Source organism: Hyla sarda, chromosome 1 (genome assembly GCF_029499605.1).
Source record: "Hyla sarda isolate aHylSar1 chromosome 1, aHylSar1.hap1, whole genome shotgun sequence".
Classification (NCBI taxonomy): Eukaryota; Metazoa; Chordata; class Amphibia; order Anura; family Hylidae; genus Hyla; species Hyla sarda.
Genome location: NC_079189.1, coordinates 407,770,269 through 407,795,227, shown reverse-complemented (window position 1 = coordinate 407,795,227; position 24,959 = coordinate 407,770,269). Strand labels below are relative to the sequence as shown.

The 24,959-nt window shown below is 41.4% G+C and overlaps 1 protein-coding gene across 11 annotated transcripts in view; it reads right to left on the bottom strand.

The window, feature by feature from the left end:
- The window catches only part of ZNF219 (zinc finger protein 219), a 109,455-nt gene that overhangs the window by 47,222 nt on the left and 37,274 nt on the right, over positions 1-24,959 (bottom strand). For 2 of the 11 annotated variants that reach the window (XM_056528605.1, XM_056528610.1), the window contains 5 exons: positions 9,537-9,570; positions 7,981-8,080; positions 7,156-7,205; positions 3,785-3,905; positions 3,462-3,643 (listed from right to left, as the gene is read on the bottom strand). The gene's annotated coding sequence lies outside the window, so the exon portion shown is untranslated. Of the gene's footprint in view, positions 1-3,461; positions 3,644-3,784; positions 3,906-4,863; positions 5,178-5,363; positions 5,448-5,471; positions 6,085-7,077; positions 7,206-7,980; positions 8,081-9,536; positions 9,571-18,143; positions 18,263-24,959 lie in introns of those variants that run through there. The other 9 variants (XM_056528608.1, XM_056528611.1, XM_056528606.1 and 6 more) reach the window with 9 other exon arrangements.

Here is a 24,959-nt window from a genome sequence, read left to right as displayed (position 1 = left end):
TGGCAGGATGGTTTCAGCCAATCACAGCTCTGAGGAAAAGATGAATGAATGAGTGGCCGGCCCGGAGTATAGTGCAGAGCAGGGATGTGAGCGCTGTATACAGTCGCTCCATCTCTGCTATAGACAGGACGATCACAGAGGGTGTCAGTAGTGACATCCACTGTGATGTGTCCTTAAGCAGGCACTACTACTCCCAACATAGACAGATCGCAGCAAGTGTAACTTCTGACACCCGCTGCGATCTGTCTATTAATGCAGGTACTACAGCTCCCAGCATGAGGCAGAGTGTGATCCATGTTGGGAGTAGTATTATCTGCAGTTATGGAAAGATCACTGCGGGAATCACTCCTGACACCCGCTGTGATGCTCCTGTATAATGTATAGATGCAGCGGCCGCTCTCCTATGGTCCCCTGCACGCCGTATATATACACATGTTCCTATTTCTCACAGAGAGCTGTGATTGGCTGGAACCATCTGGCCAATCACAGCTCTGTGGGAAATATGAATAAGTGTAAATATACGTCAGGGCAGGGGACCATAGAAGAGCGGCCGCCGCATCTATATATTATACAGAAAGATTGCAGCGGGCGATCTGTCTATTAGTACAGGTAGTACTACTCCCATTATGGAACAGTGTGTTCCATGTTGGGAGTAGTAGTACTAACTAAAAAAAATGTAAAAAATAAAGCAAAAAAGTGAAAAACACACACACAATACATTTTTATTTCCCCGCACACATAAATTGATCCCTGTTTAAAAAGTAATAGTTTTTTTTCCACTAATATACATTTCGTTAGATACAATTTTTTCCTTCACTACTGTATATTTTTTAACAAAAAATTTTAATGGTACCCTACGAAATTTTATTAAAAACAGCTATCTACATCACTTTTTTGGATCGCTTAAGTCCAAAAAAGATTAAAAACCGCCTGCAAAAACGCCAAAGTTAAAATCCACATAGCGTTTTTCTTGGCGTTTCTCACGCCCATAGACTTCTATTGGAGCAAAACGGCACGATTTTGACAAAAAACGCCGGTTTCAGGGAACTACAGCGTTTTTTTCAAACGCCAAAGAGCGGAAAAAAACGCAGAAAAAGTGAAAAAAACGTCAAAAGGATAAAAAAAAAACACCAAAGAAAAAACACAAGTGGAATTTGAAATTTGCGATTTCTCATTGACTTACATCTGGCTGCAGCGTTTTTTGACCAAAAAACGCCATGCGGCAGAATTGGCGTTTTTCTTTGCGTTTTGCAAAAAAAAAAAAAAAAAAACAAGTGGAGACTAAGCCTCAAGAAGACTTTTGCTTGATAACTGGGATATAATACTGTGTCAGAGCCAGGGCCCACCGGGGGATCTCCTGATGGACCAGCCAGATCCTGCCTTTTTGTGCTGATGAACAAAACATCTTCTATACTATCATTAAATGTCAATTGTTCAAACAGGACAGCAACAAATTCTTCAGTAAGACTGATGCTTAGCAATGCCATGTTCACAAAAGACTTCCCCAAATTCTACCAATGTGTAATATAAATTTGTGACACAAATGACCCTTCAATGTAACTTGAACATGTGTCAAGCTGCTTCCTCATCCTGTCCATTACCTCCTTCCCCTTATTCTACATTAATAAAGCGCTGTGTCTGTGAATTATTCAGCAGAACTACGGACCTATACTCCAGGCCTTCAGGGCCAATAATACAGTGCCCCAATGAATTATTACTGGAAGCCTTGTAGTAGAGAACATTTGTCTGAATTCTCACAATTCTATGTTCATTAGTAGCCAATTCATTTGATATTTCAATACACATCTATATCAGGTATCCAACAGCCATTCTTTTCTATGTGTACTTTTCTCTATATGTCATATTATTGCTTTTTATGCTTATAATCTTCTGACTCCCTATATATATATATATATATATATATATATATACTACTGACTGTATGTATATGGTTTTGTCAGACAACAATTCGTGCATAATTTACAGAAAAAGGGGGAGATTTATCAAAACCTGTCCAAAGGAAAAGTTGCCTATAGCAACCAATCAGATCGCTTCTTTCATTTTTGAAAAGGACTCAGCAACCAGTCAGCACGCTTCTTTAATTTTGCAATGGGCAACTGGGCAACTTTTCCTCTGGACAGGTTTTAATAAATCTCACCCAATGTTTGGCTGAAATGGTGAAAATTGGCCATCTTGGCCTATCATTATCTTAGGTGTATGCTGTGAAAATACTGCAGATATTTCACAGTGAAAAACTGGCAATATTTCAGCATGTAAATCCACAATGAAAAATATGCACCAAATCTTGCAGATTTTGTGTGGATTTGCCACTGCATATATGTGGACAAGTATCATAGGGGCATGTCAAAAATATTGATCGGTCTGGTTGTTCAGACCCCATACAATTGCTAGAATGAGTTGGAAGAAGCACTAAGCGGAGTGCTTTTCTTCCTGGATCACTGCTCTCCCTATCTTGCTGCAGGAGACGGATTCTTTAGTAAGTCTATGGAGTCCATCACCTGCAATGAGCTGGGGAAACCAGCAGGCTAGGAAGAAAAGCACTCAGGCATTTTAGTGATCTGTCGAGGTCTGAACATCCAAACCCCGACCAATCAAAACTTCACAGCATGTCATAAGTTTTTTGCAGATTTTGCTGAAGATCCACGGACTTAGTCAGCTTAGTCAATAGGGAAAACTTGCAAATAATCTGCACTGGATCCAGCACAACAATTGACATGTTGCTGCACCACAGGTCAATATCTGGATGAATTTTGCATCCTCTCATCTCATTCTCTTTGCTAAATATTGCTAATTTTCCGCAAAGAAATGCAGAAAATTTGAAGGAAATTCCCCTTTCTGACCATACCCCTAGTATTGTAGAGTTACGGAATGAGCCACTACAACTACAGTTATAACCTATTGTTTGATAGGTCTCTAGCATAAGCAAACAATACAGTCTTTCATCACTATAATTTATGTATTTATCAGCATCACATACACACCATCAGATGCTAAATCTTGACATGAACTGAGGTGACTTATTCAAGAAATCCCATAACTAATATATATATATATATATGGTGAGTCATAGGTGGGATCCTGTGCAGCAGCACGTCTGTACATTACCCTCAGATCACTAGAAGCTTGTGTGTGGTCTGAGCTATTAACCGTTCTCTGGAGGCTTAAACATGTTGGTGTGTTTACAGTCTGCTGATAATTACCAAAGCCATTTGTTAAACTAAGTGAATATGAGGTTACAGGAGTAGCTATATAGTATACTCTTAACTGAGAAAAACTAACACATCAATATAATCAAATATCTGTAAAAAAAAAAAGAGCCATTCCAGGTGTATATGGCCTTATATATTTGCACTATGAGCACCAAGGCAAGTGATATCAGCTGTGGTGTGGTCACCATGTGTTCCCTACGGGGATGCACCATGTGGTTAGTACAGTTTCACCTGCTATTCCCTAGATGCACCAGATGGGTGGCTGGCTCTTCTATGATTTTCAGAGCTCCCGGATACTTTGGAGGAATTATATATGGCACAGAGTATTTTCACACCAGGAGGTCCTTATACCTTCTGTATTACATTATGTCATGGGCTGGAAACAGCTCTAAACAGGGCTCTCACCTCCTTCCCTAAGAATGAACACAAAACATTTATACTATCAGTGTTCAGAGGGGTCTATATATATATGTGCACGATGTATCCATTCATGCATATCCTCACATCTGTGTAAGCAAACTTCTATTTCTAATCCTTCATGCTCATGTCTCTACCTGTTTGTATTCTGCATATCCCTGTGCCTTTGTAACAGTGCATGCAGTCGCCATTAGACATTCTGGGGCACAGATGAAGTAGGAGGATCATGTCTCCTCACCACAGTGAATAATATTATTCCTGAAATACAGTATGCAGCATTATTCTCAATACAGCAACAAATCTCCATGTAACAACTGGAAAATTTCACAAGGTACCAGTTTACACTAACACTTCTTTCTCGATATAAAGATAAGATTAATTGCAGAAAATCTTTATATGTTATTTCATGGTGATACCTCATAACTTTTATTACTAGTTATAAGGCATAACCACAAACTTTGCCTAATTTGCCCGTGTTTTTCTATAGTGTGTATCTACCATAGAAAGTATGAGAAAGTAAATGTAAAATATTTCTTCCACATCTCTCTTGCTGCCTGTGTTGTATCTAATATGTGTACTGCAGACTGACAGGCTATCTCGGTGCACAGTCCCGTACATGTTGACAAGATACATATATATACATATCTGGATGTAAGGATGCATATTCCTGTGTGTATGTGTGCGCCCGTGTAATTTCATCACACATTCATTACTCAGACTCACTCAGCCATGTAATAGAGACAGAGAGAGCGAGAGACAGAAAATCACAAGGCCTCATTCTACCCCCTCCCTGCCCAGGCCCCAGACAGACAGGCGGGCATGTATATGTGGGGCGGGGGTGAGAACCCACCCTTTGCTGCACCCCACTTAACCCGTTCTCAGCCAAAAGTGAATCAACCAAGGGACTGCTGGCCTGTCTATCAGAAAGTGGGGTTAAATGACTTATGAAATGGTATACTCCTCACTCAAGTAATGACAGGGTTAAAGCAGCATTCCTCCCCCTCCCTCTTGCACCCTGTCCTCTCTTTCTTTCACCAAAAACCCTTTCACCTTATTCTGTGGCTCCCCCTCCCTTACTCTCTTCACTCCCCCACTGCTTCACAGTACAAAGACCCTCTCATTCCCCTAACCCTCCCTCCTTTATTCTCACATTCCCCCTCTTCCTACTCCCCTTCCCATGCACAGCAAAGAAGGAGTGAGAGAGAAAAACACACACTTAAAGGGAAAAAAGTTGCCCTGGTGTTCCGTTAATGTTTCTTTCCTGGATTTTAGCACACTTTTGAATCAGTCTATGTGAGATTCGGCATGTTGACACTTGTCTCCCATCTCGCTTTCTGCTTCTGTCCGGTGTCTTTCTGCATCCTTCTGTATTCTCTCAGTCTCTCTCTATCTTGCATTCCTCTTTCTGTTTCTCTCCTTCTCTCTCACTCCCTTTCTCCGCCCCCTCTCACTCTCTCTGTCTCTCTCTCTCTCCCTCCGTTTCCCTCTTTCCTTTTTTCCTCCCTTCCTCTCTTTTTCTCTCTCCGTTTCTGTCTCCCAATACCCTCCCTCTCCTTCTCTCTCTCCCCCCTCCTCTCTAGTACCCTCTGCACCTGCTAAGTTTTTTAACCAATAATTCATTTTTTCCTCTCCCTTCTTAAACCATTTACAAAAAAAAAAAAAAAACAAGCCAAAATTACCCCCCACTTCAAATAAATATACCCTCCCATCCCTTACTTGGTCCGCACTTCCCAGACCCTCACGCAGGATCACAGTCAAAAATCCCGGACAATAAATGGATAAAATAGTGTTCCCCGAGCAGGAAAGTCTGTGTGTTATACTCACACTCCCGGGCAGAGAAGAGATTATCTGCTCCCGACGTCAGCGCTACGTGGTTGGTGAAGAATTAAACCCATGGCAGGGACAGCGAGATGCCTCTTTGTGCTTTTCATGCGTGCTGCAATTTGCATTTTCTAAGGGCCTTTCATCAAGCATGCGATCTCTCAGGGAGAGTTACACAAAAGCAGCTCAAATCCCCGCCACAAAAATGGATGCCCCCCTTCCTCCCCCTTCTCCTCCTCTATCTCTCTCCTCTCGCTGACTGCCTCTCTCTCTCACTTTCTCTCCTTTTCCCTCTCTTTTTATAAACAGTCTCTCTTTCAGTGCCTCTCTCTCCTGTCTCTCTTCCTGTCTGCCTATTGATTAATTTCTGTCTGTCAACACAGCTCTGTCTCTCTCTCTCTGGGCTGATTTTTTTCTCTTTCATTTTAGAATCTCTCCCTCTCTCTCAGTGTCTCACTTCATCCTTTGCTTTCTCCTGCTTTCCCTTTTCTTCAGCCTGCTCACTTCTCTCTTTTCATCTACCTATACTTTTCGGTTGATTCTCTCTAGCCCTAGCTTTCTTACAATCATAGTTTTCCTGTCTGTATCTTAACATTGCCCCTCCCCTTTTACACCTAAATATGTTTTGGGTTCCTTCTCTCACAATGTGTCTCACACCTGCACTCTCTTTGCCCTTCCGTCTGGCACTCTAATTCTCACACTGCTTTATCATTATTTACGTGTGTATGTGTATATATATATATATATATATATATATATATATATATATATATATAATAAATATACATATATATATACATATATATATATATATATATATAACACACACACGCATATATATATATATATATATATATATATATATATATATAGAAACAAAAAGATGACCGCAGCACTCCAGAGCATCAAAAAAATGAAAAGTGACTTTTAGTCCATGGACAGGCAAGTGCGATGTTTCGGTGTTCTCACAACACCATTCTCAAGCCATTTGGCTTGAGGATGGGGTTTTGAGAACACCAAAACGTTGCACTTGCCTGTTCATGGAATAAAAGTCACTTTTAATTTTTTTATACTCTGGAGTGCTGCGGTCATCCTTTTGTTTCTGTATCCTCTTGGACTTGGGACGGGGGGTCCCAGAGACCTGCCTGCACCATAATTACTTCATTTGCTGTTTTGGAGGTGCTGCTCTATACCTATTTATATATATATATACCCACACACACAAATATTTAGGTATTTAGGTACTGTGAGAATGTATTTGTTCAGTAGCTATCTAATGTTTATCTCCCTTCTAACCTCACCTGTGCCCCAGCACTTCTTCCTTTAGTCTTTTCCATCTCTGTAGATTACCTCACATGCACTATATTTCTCCTATAAATCTGCCTCTCTCTTCCATCTCTCATCCAACACAAGCCACCCTGTTACTTTTTTTTAGCCCTGTCTCCTTGTCCTCACTCATTTTGTTCCGACACATTATCAGAGTTATTTTTGATGGACAGACACTGAGCAGTATTGCCTGTATGTTCTTTTGTGTGTGTATCATCACGTCTCTGAGAACAATTTAATGCAGACGTCTAAAGAATACAAATGATGCATGATGACTTCTTACATGTGTAGATGCTTCTGTCTCCCCCTGTTTGAAGGACTGTGTGCCTGCAAGGTCACCTAACACACCAAAGTCTCCTACCTTAGTACCGATGCTTCAAAATAAACAACTCATGGAACTTTCTATGCCCCCTGGAATAAAGAGAAAAGTGATATGTTAGCTTCACCAGTCATATACTATATTTGAAATCTAATCTGTTACTAACATTAGTTGGTAGAAAAATAATAGTGCCCATGAAACCCCCTATAGAAGTCGGTAGAAATGTGGGCTTTATGAGTACCTACATTTCTAAAGTACATTCAATAAAACCTGACGTCGTGTTATCCTCAGCAGTTTTACAATATATTATTATTAGCCAAATGCAAACATATAGCAGAACAATTCAAATTCCTCACAGTTGGCATCAGATCAAGTAAATAAATGCTAGGCCTCCATACTGCATATTGAATGTAAAACAGTCTATGGCATGATTGGACCATGTTCACATTGCTCTGTACAATTACTCTGTGTAAATATATATATATTTATATATATGTTTATAGATGTGTTAAGACACTGTCACATTGCTCAGTAAAGGAATGTCTTTACACTTGACTATTACAATCCCCCTCCAAAAAATAAAAACACAAGTTTAAAGTGTAAAATCTATCGCAATATATTCAAAATAAAAATATCTATGTTCTCTTCGGCATACTGTACATATAAGCCTTGTCACATAGTCTTCTCCTTTTCTCTGTATGTCTATTACTGCACAATTGGATCTTTAGTCTATTATTCTGCATTCCTTTCCTATATGCCTAATATTCTCTCTGACTTAATGAGACCCCTTTCTGTTTTTAACCCTTTCTACAGTATATCTCACCTGCACTAGACTTCTTTTCTGCACCATTTCATTCAGTGTATTACCTGTATCCTCCGCCTTCATTTCTCTGTGTTTCTGTTTATTTCATGGCTCACATCTCAGTAAAGACTCAATTTATTGATCAGCAGATAATGAGGACACAGTCTGAATGACAACAGAGAGGAGTGAGACAGAGGCAAGAAAGGGCTGTGACTACCTTACATACAAATGATACACACATCTATGTCAACTACACAAACATGTAGCTCATACAAAAACACACCACCTGCTTGGAAAGAAATTATTGATGTAAACAACACCTACGATATTGTGTGTATATTTCAAAATACATCTTTGTTATATATTTTTATCTCCATGTGTGACAAGCGCTGCTTTGTTATTATTGTGTGTAATACGCATTGATTTTGCCCATGATCTTTTGCAGTATAAGGCTAGGTTCACACATTACAAAGTAAAATGTTGCAGTAAAATAGGTATTGGTAAAAAACAAATATATTTTTTATCTAATAATGTGCTCCATGAAAGCTTATTGAAAGCTGCTGTCAGTGAACAGTTCCTCAAAATGTATCAAAATGGTGTACAGACAAATTAAATAATGCGCAATTATAGAAACCAGCGAGCTGCAGAGCTAAGTTTAAGCTTTTGTGCTCTGGCATCTGGTACATTTGTATGTGTTCTGTTAGCTGTCGTACACTTCGTATTCTACACTTTGTATTCTGCAACAAGAAAAAAAAAAAGCAGAATTGCGAAAAAGTAAAAAATAAACACTTTTGTGCAAAAAATAGATACAGCTCCACTGCAAAAAGTGGTGTACGGTGCACCAAACAGTAGGCAACTTTAAAAGATGAATGACGCAGGAAACTTCGGCTCACCCAATCCTATCGCACGGCAAGAAAACCTCCAACAAAGATACAAAACAGCATTAGCCAGCGATAAAAGTTACTTCACCTTTATTTTCATCCAGATTAAAACATCGACATGGATTTGTCTCAGACACAAAGACAATAGCGTAAAACTCAGGATACGTCCAGCATGACGCGTTTCAGGTCACGTGAAAGGTCACATGATCTGAAACGCGTCATGCTGGACGTATCCTGAGTTTTACGCTATTGTCTTTGTGTCTGAGATGAATCCATGTCGATGATTTAATCTGGATGAAAATAAAGGTGAAGTAACTTTTATCGCTGGCTACTGCTGTTTTGTAACTTTGTAAGATGTTCTACCCAAAATTGTGGAAAAAAAATCGGTAAGATGGGTGTATAATTATGATGTGCTGGAGATATGGGTGGGCTTATCGGGCCAGTGGCGTGAATTACTTACTTCGTTGCAGTATACAGTCAGCAGGACTTTGCGAGACTGACTATGTCAGAAGGAAGGGAGGGGAGCGAATGTTACACAGATGTAGGTTATTCACGCCCATCACCCGATAAGCCCACCCATACCTACAACGCATTATAACTATGGACGCCCATCTGACGGATTCAGGAATCTGTCAGATGGGAATACAACACTGTGTAACTCCGGAATGGGGAAGAAGGGGGGCGGATCAACAAACTGTGAAAAGGTTTGTGATCAGTCCCTCTAAGGAATCTATACATACCAGTATACAGAGATTGTAGAAACGACCACAGGTCCTTTAAAAAAAACAAAGTTGGAATTACGACAGTTTGTTTTTTAAAAACACACACTGTTGATTTTCCATAGACTTTTATATAGTACAGTACTAGAAAAAGAGTTTTTAAATATCTATGTATCTATGTATGTATGTTTCTGTCTATTTGTATTGCTTTCCTTCCTTTTTTTTCTTTCTAAAATTATTACATGTTAATATCATGGCGATATATATCAGTATATATGTCTAGTGTCTGACCTGTTCCATCTCAAGAACACCACTACTGCCAAGTGCGAATAGGTTTTACTGCCAACTACAGACGAGCGAACTTACAATAAATTCGATTCATTACCAACTTCTCAGCTCGGCAGTTGACGACTTATCCTGCATAAATTAATTCAGCTTTCAGGTGCTCCGGTGGGCTGGAAAAGGTGGATACAGTCCTAGGAAAGAGTCTCCTAGGACTGTATCCATCTTTTCCAGCCCACTGGAGCACCTGAAAGCTGAATTAATTTATGCAGGATAAGTCATCAACTGCCGAGCTGAGAAGCTGGTGATGAATCGAATTTACTGTAAGTTCGCTCATCTCTACTGCCAACCTTCAAACAGTTGATCACTGTAATATTTGTTCTTCATTACTGGCATTCTTATTTTTCATCACAGATGAAATTCACTGTACGTAGGCATACCCATTACTTTCAATAGAATGATGCTATGTATGTTTTATTACCATATTATATTCACGAGGTACAGCCTATTATGACCATGGTAACATCTAGCCAAACCTAACAAAAAAATTAGATTTTTGCTATCATAATGTCTAAGTAGCAAATAATAATTCTAATGACTATGGTAGAACTATATTATTATACATTCTAGTAGTTGGCATGCTAGGGGTACAATATGTCGACCTTGGCACTAAAACAAAATTGTCATATGTAAAGATGCTCTAGTTTTGTCGAATGTCAGTGGAGGAAGTTTTGCTCCCCCGCAGACTTCCTTAATTAAAAATGCATTCTCAAATCATGTCACTATGCCCTTAATATGTGAAACAGAAGTATTTTACTTCCTTCATCGCCTCCCTCTCTAGAAAGTCTACTTACCCCACTGATACCTAGTACTTATGCCAGTTCCATAGAAATGATATCTAGTCTCATCATTCTCCTTTTTTCCCAGAATTCTCCCATCCTGTTTTAAAGTGGTATTATCCCCCCCCCCCAATAGACATCTTATCCCCTATAAGATGTCTGATACCAGCTATGCGGTATGGGGGAACATTCATATCGTGCAGCCCAAAAAATTCAGAATTCGGTATGAACCGATATACCGCCCAGCCCTACATGACGCCACGCCCCCTCATGACACCATGCCCCCTCCATTCATGTCTATGCTGCACAGAGATCGTGGGGGGGGGGGGTTGGGGGGGGGTCCCCCGTGATCAGACATATTATCCTGTATCCTTTGGATAGGATGGAATACCCCTTTAAGTGTCCTTTAACCCCTTAAGGACACAGCCCATTTTGGCCTAAGGATATATTTTCATCCATTTAGCAATATGAGGGCTTGTTTTTTGCGCAACCAGATGTCCTTTGTAATGACATCGCTCATTTCACCTTAAAATATATGGTGCAACCCAAAAAATATAATTTTTGTGGGGAAATTTAAAAGAAAAACGCAATTTCGGAAAGTTTTGTTTGCACGCTATACACTTTACAGTAAAAATTACATGTTTTCTTTATTCTGTGTGCCAATACGATTAAATGATACCCATGATTACATACTTTTCTATTATTGTACTGCTTAAAAGAAATCTCAAACTTTTTATCCAAATTAGTATGTTTAAAATCCCTCTATTTTGACGACCAATAACTTTCTCTTATTTCCGCATACATGGCTGTATGAAGTCTAATTTTTGCGCCATTGATCTGTACTTTTAATCGATGCCACATTTGCATAGATGAAACATTTAAATAGCTTTTTATAAATTTTTTGGGAATGTGAGGTGACAAAAAAGCAGCAATTTTGGACTTTTTTTTTTTTTTTTAGCGTTTACGCCGTTCACCCTGCAGGATAATTAACATTATATTTTGATCGGTCATTTATGCACACGGCGATACCAAATATGTTTATGAAAATAAATTATGGTTTTTGAGGGTAAAATGGGAAAAAGGGACAATTAACATTATTATTGGGGGCGGGGATTTTTCTATATTTTTTCACTTTTTTTAAAACATTTTTTCACTTTTTTTTTTTTTTTTTAACACTTTTTATGTTCCCATAGGGGAATATTTAGAGCAATCATTTGACTGCTTATACTGTTCAGTGCTATGCATAGCACTGATCAGCATTATCAGTGATCTTCTGCTCTGGTCAGCTCAAGCCACTGCTCTGGTTGTATCAAACCACTGTTCATTGAGAAAGAGGTGGATGCCTCGAAAGGCGTCTGATTTGGCAAAATAAAGAAGTTTTATCCTGAATGGATGCTTGATTCATTCTGCGGCACGCGCCTGAACACCCGTTTTTTTCCCTTCTTTTACCCGAATTCATCTGTCAGTTATCTCTCCCGATCCGGCCAAATACCTGCACACATTGCCGAAGAAATAGGGAGGGGCACCATCAAATTATTGGGCAGTAGACAATCAACTCTCCAAACCTTAGCAGTCAGTGTCAGGGGAGAATCAGGAGGCCACCATACACAATAGATGGTCAGCTGGTTCTTTCGAAATTGGCATGTTCAACTGATACTTATCTAGAGTATTTGGCCAGCTTTAGCTGTATCTCCCAATGGCTTGTGGATGAATAGTTTATGTCTATGACTTGCTTAACCTGTTAAGGAAGCAGGGCGTACAGGTACGCCCTTGCATCCCAGACCTTACCGGGGTTTAAAGCGCGCTCATGAGCTGACCACGCTTCAATCCTGGTGGGTCCTGACTGCTATCAGCAGGGTTAATGCAGGGCATCACCGATCGGGCCAATGACAGGCATTAACCCTTTAGCTGTTGATCAAGGCCAACCACGCAGGCTGGAGAAGCAGAGCACCAATAACACTGATCAATGCTATGCTATGGCATAGCATTAAACAGTGTATGCAATCAAAAGATTGAATGGTATAGCCCCCTATGGGGACTGCAAAAAAGTAAAAAGTCTAAAAAATAAAAAATAATGGTAATAAATGCAAATAAGCACCTCCTCTTATAAAAGTTTGAATCCCCCTCCATTTCATTTTTTTTGATAAAAATGATGTAATAAAAAATAAACAAACATATGTGGTGTCGCCACATGCATAAATGTCCGAACAATAAAAATATGAGGTTAGTTCAACCATGTGGTAAATGGTGTAAAAAATAGTTCATTTTTAGTCACTTCACATACCATAAAACAATTAATAAAAAAAGTGATAAAAAAAAAGTCCCCTCAAAACAAAAATGGTATTGATAAAAACTACAGACCACGGCAAAATAAAAAAAGTTATAATTTTTTTAAAGTAGTATAATAAAATAAAACCTACATAAATTGGGTATCCTTGTAACAGCATGAACCTACAGAATAAACATAATGGCCCTCATTTATTAAGTTAAAACCGACCAGTTTTTATCTTTTTGGCGCAGTGTCTGCGACATGTATACGCCCGGAAAATCCGACAAACCCGACATTGCACTGCAAAAAGCCAAAAAGGGGCGTGGTTGGCAGGAAAAGGGGCGTGGTTTCACAACCCGAACTATTCACTATTGAATTCACAGACAATCCTGTGGATAAATGGCTGGAAATTTCCACCTAGAAAAAGGTGGTCAGAAAATTTTCCTGACTTTTCCCCTTAGTAAATAGAGAGGAATCCTGCAAGTTTGAAACAACATTTCCCACTAGTAAAAACCCAACACTCTTAGTAAATGAAGCCCATTGTGTCACTTTTACCAAAAAGAACACTGCGTAGAAACAAAAGCACCCAAAAATTTCAAAATGGCGTTTTTTTATTCCACCCCACAAATTATTATTTTTTTTGCCACAATTTGTGTTATAAAATAAGTTAATGTCATTACAAAGTACAATTGATGATTGTACAAGCCCTTATATGGGTCTGTAGGTGCAAAATTGAAAGAGTTATTTTTTAGCAGGGGAGGATGAAAAAACAAAAAGTGCAAAAATTAAAATTGTCCAGGTCCTTAAAGGGGTACTCCAGTGGAAATAATTTTTTTTTTTCATATCAACTGGCTCCAGAAAATTTAACAGATCTGTAAATTACTTCTATTTAAAAAGCTTAATCCTTCCAGTACTTATTAGCTGCTGTATATGGAAGTTGAGGTGTACTTTTCTGTCTGACCACAGTGCTCTCTGCTGACCCTTCTGTCTGTGTCAGGAACTGTTCAGAGTAGAAGCAAATCCCCATAGAAAACCTATCCTGCTCTGGAAAGTTCCTGACATGGACAGGGGGGTCAGCACTGTGGTCAGGCTGAAAAAGGGGGGAGGGGAATGGTAGATTCCCAGGGTGAGCAATCTTCTGTACAGTAGTGGGGCCCGCACAAACTGGTCACATTGGTGTATTACAGAAGCACAGTGCTGGTTACATCTGTATACATGCAAAAACTCCTTACAGATTTTGCCATTGGTGGGATATTAACCCAGGCCCATCATATTGCAAGGCAACTGTGCGAATGGCTTAGCCACCATGTACGTGCAGCAACACAAAGTCTTACATTACCATAATAATATAAATATATATATATCTACATACACATATGCAGTCTCCTGATAATTATAAAAGCCTGTGCCGAATGGGTGGAGTGGAGTGCTGGCTATGAAAGAGTGGACAAACTACAAATGTACAACAAATATAGAGAAACATAGCCGTGGTGGTGTGGCCCAGAGCCGGGCGCTTGGTTGGGCAGCCCCATTCCCCCTATGGGTTTGGTGTCGGAGGCAGTAGTCGCCACCCAGTGTTACTGCAGTGTTAGGTTAGGGACCAACTCTGACTAGATGGCCTTGACGTGGCGAGTGGGCTTGTACTTTTTGATCAAAATGTATACTAACAACCTGTTAGTTTTTGATATTATGCTGAGAAGCAAGTAGATCAAAATTCAAATTGTGCGGCTATGTGGATGTTTGTGGATGTTTCTCTATTTTTTTTTGTACATATATGTATATTCATATATATTATATGTCTTTAAACCAAGAACCCCGGCCCAGGAAGGCAAAAACACATATATGTACATATATATATATTTGAATTCAGAACTCAGCACTGCAATATCCATGGCGGCTGGTCACGTGAGCAGTCAGTAGGCACAAGCACTCACATGACCAGTGCCCATGGATATTCAAATTCGCCCGGTGGGCCTGACTCCTGTGCGCAATTCAAAGAAAGAAGCAATTCAAAGACCTTCAGATGGACACCACTCCGGGCTGAAGGTACATATCTTAGACCCCGCATTAGTATCCTGTTCACCCCCACTATGGGTTTAGTGCGGGTGAACAGGATGACCGTTTTTCTTTAACCCCTTAATGACGCAGGACATATATCTACGTCCTGCGCCGGCTCCCACGATATAACGCGGGGTCACACGGTGACCCCATGTCATATGGGGTCGGTCCAAGCGGCTAACGATAGCCGGGACCCGTGGCTAATATCGGACATCACCAATCGCGGTGATGCCCGGTATTAACTCTTCAGATACGGCGATTAAAGTTGATTGGCACGTCTAAAGTAAAAAAAAAAAAAGCATTCCCAGCAGCTCAGTCGGGCTGATCGGGACCACCGCGGTGTCCCAATCAGCTGTTAGGCCATGAGGAGGGTCCCTACCTGCCTCCTCGTTGTCCGATCGGCGATTCACTGCTCTTTGCCTGAGATCCAGGCAAGAGCAGTGGATCGCCGATAACACTGATCAGTGCTATGCTATGGCATAGCATTGATCAGTGTCTGCAATCAATGTACTGCATGTTATAGTGCCCTATGGGGCTATAACATTGCAAAGAAAAGTGTAAAAAAAAAAAATAGTTAATAAATGTGATTTAACCCCTTCCCTAATAAAAGTTTGAATCACCCCCCTTTTCCCATAAAAAAAAAAAAACTTTGTAAATAAAAATAAACATGTGGTATCACCACGTGCTTAAATGTCGGAACTATAAAAATATATAGTTAATTAAACCGCACGTACACGTGTGTACACGTAAAAAAAATTCCAAAGTCCAAAATAGCATACTTTTGGTTACTTTTTTTACCATAAAAAAATGATTAAAAAGCAATCAAATAGTCCGATCAAAACAAAAATGGTACCAATAAAAACTTTAGATCATGCAAAAAATAAGCCCTCATACAAAATTCAAATGTTATAGGGGTCAGAAGAGGAAATTTTTAAACGTGTTAATTTTTGTGCATGTAGTTATGATTTTTTCCAAAAGTAAAAAAAATCAAACCTATATAAGTAGGGTATCATTTTAATCATATGGACTAACAGAATAAAGATAAGGTATAATTTTTACTGAAAAATGCACTGCGTAGAAACGGAAGCCCCCAAAAGTTCCAAAATGGTGAATCTTTTAAAAATTTTGTCCCACAAATATATATATTTTTTGTTTCGCCATAGAGTTTTGGGTAAAATGACTGATGTCATTACAAAGTTGAATTGGTGTCGCAAAAAACAAGCCATCATATGGGTCTGTAGGTGCAAAATTAAAAGGGTTATGATTTTTAAAAGGTAAGGCAGAAAAAAACAAAATGCATAAACGGAAAATCACCTTAAAAAAACGTCCTTAAAACGTACCCGTCAGATCCAACAAAAAATCTTTTTTTTTTTAAATATATCACTCAGTACCTAATCCTGACCATGTACATCTAATTTTTATGTGTTTAGCACATTTTTTTATTACACTTTTAATTTAGCTCACTAGTCTGAATTCCTCTCAAAGGGAGAGGGCGTGGCCTCACTGTGCAGGTCTCCGCCCCCTCCCTCAGTATGCTGTCTGCTCACATCTCCCCTAACATTAGCAAAACTACAACTCCCAGCTTGTCCTCACTGACAGTAGTGGGACACAAGATGACAGTGGGAGGATTTTTCCTCCAGATGTGAGCCCTGCGCTACCAGCTGTCAATCAAGGAAGTGTGTCCATGACATAGGTGATGATGTAGAGCTGGGCGGTATGACCAAATGTGTGTATCATGGTATTTTTGTAACTTATTGCGGTTCCACGGTATATAACGGTATTTCTTTCACCCCCCCAAATCATGTGACCCGCGAGCGCTGTTCTCCCCCCCACCAAATCATGTTGCCCGCCAGCACTGTTCTGCTCCCCCCCACCAGATCATGTTACCTGACAGCGCTGTTCTGCTCCCCCCAATTATCAGCCCAGCGGGGTACTACTCACATATGTCACCCGCAAGCACTGCCCTCCTTCTCTTTGTTGGGGGCTGCCGGCGCTGGAACTCTATACTGTACGCCAGTGGTCTCCAACCTGCGGACCTCCAGATGTTGCAAAACTACAACTCCCGGCATGCCCGGACAGGCCCGGACAGTTGTTTGACTGGCTTTTTCAGTATGAAATACTGAGAATTTTCTAATGAAAGTAATTGCAAATCCTATTGGTTTTGCATGCTTTACATCATATCAAAGGTTTTTGTATCTGACAGTGCCCATTTAAGGGGTTAAGCCACCATGCTGTCCTACAGACATACACTTACAGTAAGAGTAGTAGACAATTTATTCCAGAAGCATTTTACAATCAGGATTTAAAACATATACACAAGGGGGGAGATTTATCAAAACTTGTGCAGAGACAAAGTTGCCCAGTTGCCAATAGCAACCAATCAGCTTGCTTCTTTCATTTTTCAGATGTCTAGTTAAGAATGTAAGAAGCAATCTGATAGGATGCTATAGGCAACTGGGCCTCTGCACAGGTTTTGATAAATCTCCCCCAAGATGTAAACCATTTTTTCCAAAATGTTCTACATACAGTATAAGGAGGAATAGAGGAATTTTATATTCCCCTTGGGTGGAATTTATCAAAACCTGAGCAGAAAAAATGTGATGCAGATTCCAACAGCAATCAATTCGATAGCTTCTTTTATTTTTCAGAGGCCTTGGTAGCTATGGGCAACTGCTGCACTTTTTTCAAATTTCCCCACCTGACTGTACCTGTATTGTGGGGGTAATATGAAACATTTTCACATGGCTATCTTTACTTCAAGATATTTGCAACACTTTGGGACACATTTGCACCTTACTTGCCAGTTTAGCTTTTTTGACAGGGACATATCTAAGCCTGTTTTGCAAGTTTAAAAAATGTTTTTACGCACATCTCACTCCACTCGATGGATGGCTAAGAATTCTACAAAGCAAAAGAATGTTTAAAAAAATAGGCCAAATTCATCACACATCACACCATAATGTAATAAATTTGGTGCTTTTGATATTGTGAGGAAAAAGTACAAGCAAGAAAAGTGTTGTGAAAATATTACAAATGATATACCACCCCCTATATATTCCTGACCATTGAAGCTTACAATCTCAGTAATATACAGTAGTTATATATCAGACATATGCTGATAGATGCTGGCATTTACTGACAGGTATGGCAACAATCTAATTCCTTTGCAGGCAGCCAGACCTTTGTTTTGCCTTCTGATGTCAAGGAAAAATAAATCAGACAAGTTGGATATTCACTGTCCAGTGTTGTTGTTTCCTTCAAGCAGATCATACTCAGGTCTCCAAAGAATTAAAGCGTACCTGTCGGATCCAACAAAAATTTTTTTTTTTATAATCACTCAGTACCTAATCCTGACCATGTACATCTAATTTTTATGTGTCTAGCACCTTTATTTATTTTTTTATTACACTTTTAATTTAGCTCACTAGTCTGAATTCCTCTCAAAGGGAGGGGGCGTGGCCTCACTGTGCAGGTCTCCGCCCCCTCCCTCAGTATGCTGTCTGCTCACATCTCCCCTATCATTAGCAAAACTACAACTCCCAGCTTGTCCTCACTGACAGTAGCGGGACACAAGCTGATTGTGGGAGGATTTTTCCTCCAGGTGTGAGCCCTGCACTGACAGCTGTCAATCAAGGAAGTGTGTCCATGACATAGGTGATGATGCATGGACACAGTAGGACTAGTATGTGTCCAAGCAGGCAGGGGGGAAGTTGTTTGACTGGCTTTTTCAGTATGAAATACTGAAAATTTTCTAATGAAAGTAATTGCAAAACCTATTGGTTATGCATGATTTACAACATATCAAAAGTTTTTGTATCTGACAATTTAAAGGGGTATTCCATAATATAGTGTCTGTACCTGTGTGTGACAGTGGTCTAACAATTTACACCCCAATATTTATTTTATGGCAAATATGTTTTTCTAAGTTTCAACAGAAAGGCAAATAATCAAACAGTGCAAAAACAATCAGCAACTTACACAAATAGACCTCAATGAATGGGGGGGGGGGGGGGGGGAATATTATATCATACACCCAGAGCCTATCTCCCCAAGAAAGCGGTGTCACCGACAGGGCCAAGTGACGGCCAGTCCCAGAAGAACCATACCACTACTCACAACAGCCACAACTGACAAAGGGATCCGTCAACATGAGGGGGAGGAGCAGCTTCCAGAGAGGGAAATCACACAGTGGGTCGAATAGATCCATTAGGAACCATCCATACAGGTTATACATAACCCTAGATATTGCACATCAAAACAAAAACACTAAACAACATACAGACACTAGAGGAAAGTACACAATAGATAAAAGATCAGAGAACCTGACACATAAGAGAAAGAGGAGGAAACGAAGAGTAGAGAAGGGAAAGAGAGAAAGCCAGGGAACGGGGGAGAAGGGAGGATGGAAAGGGAGGGGAGAGGTAGGGGCAGGGAAGGGGAAGAGTCCACCATGAAACGGGCCTAGAAATTATTGTAACCAGGAGAGAAATTCTGGTGAGTCCCTGAAACTGTCCCAGGAAGCCCAAACCGCCGTGAAGGCGTCCAATTTGCCATTATCAGTAGCCACCATCTCCTCCATTTTACGAACCTTATTCAGAGTTTCCATGAGCTCAACCCTCGTGGGTGTCACTGTAGTCTTCCAATGGCGAGGTATAACGGCTCTTGCAGCACCCAAGAAGTGCCTCAAGAGACCCTTCCTGGCCCTGGATAGAGAGCCCGGTAACAAAGAGAGAAGAGCTACAGCGGGGTCTGGAGAGATCGAGTCTGAGGAAATCATATTGTACAGGTGAAACACCTCCATCCAAAAGGAGTGAATTAGGGGCAGCCCCACCAGACATGAAGATAGGAAACTACCTCTTGACAACAGCGCCAGCACATCGCCGGCACAGTGGGGAAAATCTTATGTAGGCGATCAGGGCACAATATGTTGCGTTCCTGTATCCGAGAAGAGAGAGAGGCCCTATGTGTCAAGGTAAAGATTTTAATTACATCATTCTCAGAGGATACACGACCGAGGTCCGACTCCCAGTGGCAAAGAAAGTCAGGTTTAATCAAGTCCTCCACTGTGCCTCGCAGCAGAGCGTAGACCAAGGAGATGGTGTGCGTGGGCGTGGAGGAAAGGGTGCAGAGGGTCTCGAAACCAGTTAAGGGCCTATGAATGCGTGTACGTGGTTGTAGAGACAAGTAAAAAGAACGCAGGCACTCATAGGCAAACCACGAGCCAGGAGAGTCAGAATTAAGGGAAGCGAGAGGCATCAGGGTAGAAGAAGCGGTTACAGCACCTAACCTGGGAAGGGACGTAGCAGAGCAAGATAACAAGGAAAGAACAGCCAAGACATGACCCAGATTACTGAATAGGGAAGTAAGTGGGCCGGGTCGAGAGGAAAGATCCGAGGTGGACAGGACCGAATCCCACACCGGCAACAAGAGACGGGTAAGAAAAGGGAGAGTTACACCGGGGGGTCTAGACTCCAAGGGCAACCACGGGAGAGCTGCAGGATGGATCGGGGAAAGGGCCATTTCCAACGCCACCCATTGCTTGGATGAGGTATGGTGGCAGAAGTCTAAGATGCGGGAGCAAATCACAGCCTTATAGTAGAGACGGAAGTCCCGCGCCCCCCTCTCCCGGCTCCGAATCAAGGTCTGATGTCGCACCCTAGGACCGCCCGCAGACCAAATAAACCTGGTAACCATGGATCTGAGCCTGGAGAAGAAGGACACTGAAATCCGGAATGGCAATGTCTGCATAAAGTACAACAGCCCTGGTAAAACATCCATCTTGACCGCTGCCATCCTACCAAACCGAGAAAGCGTGAGCTTGCCCCAGGCGGAAAAGTCCCTCTCTAGCAAGCGTAACAATGGGATATAATTAGCATGGAATAAAGAGGGAAGATCTGAGCCAATTTGTATACCTAGGTATGTAAGAGTGGCACGCTGAATTTTAAAGGGGAATTGGGAAGCGACCTCGGTGAAAGTACTTAGGGGTATGGAGATGTTAAAGAGTTCCGACTTATGAGAGTTAACTTTAAAGTGACTTAGAGCGCCATAGTCCCCAAACTCAGAGAGAATAACAGGGAGGGAGACGCGAGGAGAGGAAACATACAACAACAGATCACCTGCGAAAAGTGACAACTCAGACCTTTCACATTAAATGAACATATGGAGAGTGAATCCATGGTGGTCATCGGGGATTAGGGGGTCGGGGAAGGGAGGGAAGGATAGGGAAGAAGAAAGGGAAAGGAAGACGGAAAGGGGGGAGGAAGAAAGAATAGAGCGACAAAGACAAAAGGAACGAACGAAGACGATAAAACATAGAAGAAAAAGAGCAGTACAAACAGTAAACAGTACTCCAGCCACTAGAAGAGCAGCAAAAAGCGGCAACCCACCCACCGCTAGGTCCATGGCAGGGCAATACCAGCCCATCTCAGCCCAAGGTAGAGGGAATCGAGGTAGCCAAAAACAAGTAAACAACCCAACCGTCCCAACACCCCCGCCCAACCAAACACACCCAATGACACAGGGGCCTTCCCGTAGAAAGGCAGCTATACACAGGTAAATGCAGCACTTATGAAAAAATAAGGCACAGAAAGTCACATATGAGACAACAGGAACTGGCATCAATTATAAAAAAAAAAATAAAAAAAAAGGAACAAGGTCCCTAATCCAGGCGTAGTCATGAGAGGGACAAGTAAACACCAGGCAATGATCATAAACAGGGATCACAGGAAACATGGGGTATCCACAAAAGAGCAGGAACAGAGTCAAGTGGTAGGAAGACCCTAAGAAGATCTGTTACTGGTCTTCTTTTTCGGAGGAACGGTGGTCCACTTGTCACGCTGTGGGGGGTCCAGGGGGCACTGGACAGTCGGCCAATCTGGCAGGGATATCATAGGAAGCTCAAGGGCCGCTAGAAACCTTGGCAAGTCCCCCAGGTGGCGGAAGATAGCCATCTTGCCCTGGTATCGGACTATTAATTGAAAGGGGAAACCCCATCTCTCGTTCCTTTAGGGCCTCCAGGACTGGCTTCAAGGCGCGGCGAAGCTGGAGTGTGCGTCTGGCTAAGTCCGGCAGTAATGTCACAGAGGCACCATCCAGATCAATAGGTCCGTGCAACCGTACAGCAGACATAATCCTGTCCTTTTCTTTATAAAAATGGACCCTGCAGATCACGTCCCAGTGGGGAGCATTGTCAGGGGGTTTAGCCCCTAGGGAGCGGTGTATGCGGTCCAGCTCAATGGAGGGGGGCTCAGCCAGGCCCAACAGAATGCCAAAATTTTTTTGTGCAGTCCCATCTAAGTCAGGGGGCAGAACAGACTCAGGGATGCCCCGTAGCCTAATATTATTCCGCCTGTGGCGGTTTTCAATGTCCTCCTACATATGTAAGAGGTCCGAGATCTTAGCAGCATGGTCTTGCAAGACCTGCTGATGGAAGTCTAGTCTATCATCCAGGGCCTCCTGGTGTTTCTCAATGTCTTCCAGGTGCTGCCCAAGCTGCTTCACGTCCCCCTTAAGAGAGTCCATCTTCCTCTTGTAGCTAGCTTCCAGCCTATGTACGCACTTATCAAAGTCTTTCTTAGTAGGCAGGGATTTTAAGTAAGATTTTGAGGTCCCACTCACCCTCCTCATCAGTTTCATCACAGTGCGATCCACGGGAGCCCTGAGAGAGAGCAGGCGAAGGGGGACACGCGCGCGTAGCAGAGCGCTGTGAGGACCGCGCTCCTGCAGCCGCTGCCAATTTAGGTCCCGGAGTGGCGCCTCTTTCAGACCGCTGGCTGCCGAAATAATGAGTGATGGAGCCACCGTCCGGAAGAATGGAGAGTGTCTGCTTCTTCCCCTGCTTGTTAGGCATCAGAATGACCTGGTTAGGAGGTAGCCGGAACCCGGTAAGTGCTGCAATGGTGGGTCAAGGAGCGGAGCCGAGGAGAAGTGCGTCCTCACGCCGCCATGAGCAAGCCACGCCCCCCACACCCCAATATTTATTTTAACAGCATACAAAATTACTCAGGTCTCAGGGTTTCCCAGGTTGCAATGCGTCACGATGTGACATCACTAGTCAGGTGATCAGAGTGAGCATGTCCTGCTTCAATGGGTGGGGTGACCGCTGGGTGGGAGAGAGATCATTTTGCAACAGCTGTAGGCACCCTGGTTAGAAAACACTGGTCTTTTGAATGGAATGCAACTCATTTGTGCTTCAATGGGTGGGGACGTTGATGTGTGGGAGGGAGGAAGGTGACCTCACACTTACAAACTATGGAATTATGGGACATGTAGTTTGAGAATGACATCCAACAGGAAGTAACCAGTTCACAAAAAGATAGCCACAGTGTTATGGTAATCTCACAACATGGCCATTTAGCCCCAAAACAAGCACAGATCCTTCCTAAGCATGTCCATTACTGTCTGGCAGGTATGTTCTAAAATCACTTTATGGTGGATAATCCCTTTAACCCCTTCAGGACCAAGCCCATTTTGGCCTTAAGGACCAGAGCGTTTTTTGCACATCTGACCACTGTCATTTTAAACATTAATAACTCTGGAATGCTTTTAGTTATCATTCTGATTCCGAGATTGTTTTTTCGTGACATATTCTACTTTAACATGGTAGTAAATTTTTGTGGTAACTTGCATCCTTTCCTTGTGAAAAATCCTAAAATTTGATGAAAAATTTGAAAATTTTGCATTTTTCTAACTTTGAAGCTCTCTGCTTGTAAGGAAAATGTATATTACAAATAAAAAAAATTTTTATTCACATATACAATATGTCTACTTTATGTTTGCATCATAAAAGTGACAAGTTTTTACTTTTGGAAGACACCAGAGGGCTTCAAAGTTCAGCAGCAATTTTCCAATTTTTCACAAAATTTCCAAACTCACTATTTTTCAGGGACCAGTTCAGGTTTGAAGTGGATTTGAAGGGTCTTCTTATTAGAAATACCCCACAAAAGACCCCATTATAAAAACTGCACCCCCCAAAGTATTCAAAATGACATTCAGTCATCATTTTAACCCTTTAGGTGTTTCACAGGAATAGAAGCAAAGTGAAGGAGAAAATTCACAATCTTCATTTTTTACACTCGCATGTTCTTGTAGACCCAATTTTTAAATTTTTACAAGGGGTAAAAGGAGAAAATGTATACTTATATTTGTAGCCCAATTTCTCTCGAGTAAGCACATACCTCATATGTCTATGTAAAGTGTTCGGCGGGCGCAGTAGAGGGCTCAGAAGGGAAAGAGCGACAAGGGGATTTTGGAGAGTACGTTTTTCTGAAATGGTTTTTGGGGGCATGTTGCATTTAGGAAGCCCTTATGGTGCCAGAACAGCAAAAAACCCTCACATGGCATACCATTTTGGAAACTAGACCCCTTGAGGTACGTAACAAGGAATAAAGTGAGCCTTAATACCCCACAGGTGTTTCACGACTTTTGCATATGTAAAAAAAAATATTTTTTTTTCACTAAAATGTGTGTTTCCCCCCAAATTTCACATTTTTCCAAGGGTTAATAGCAGGAAATACCCCCCAATATTTGTAACCCCTTCTCTTCTGAGTATGGAGGTACCCCATAAGTTGACCTGAAGTGCACTATGGGTGAACTACAATGCTCAGAAGAGAAGGAGTCATATTTGGCTTTTTGAGAGCAAATTTTGCTCGGGGGGCATGTCGCATTTAGGAAGCCCCTATGGTGCCAGAACAGCAAAAAATACCCACATGGCATACCATTTGGGAAACTAGACCCCTTGAGGAATGTAATAAGGAATAAAGTGAGCCTTATTACCCCACAGGTGTTTCATGACTTTTGCATATGTAAAAAAAAATAAAATAATTTCCACTAAAATGTGTGTTTCCCCCCTAATTTCACCTTTTTGCAAGGGTTAATAGCAGAAAATACTCCCCAAAATTTGTAACCCCATCTCTTCTGAGTATGTAGGTACCCCATAAGTTGACCTGAAGTGCACTATGGGCGAACTACAATGCTCAGAAGAGAAGGAGTCATATT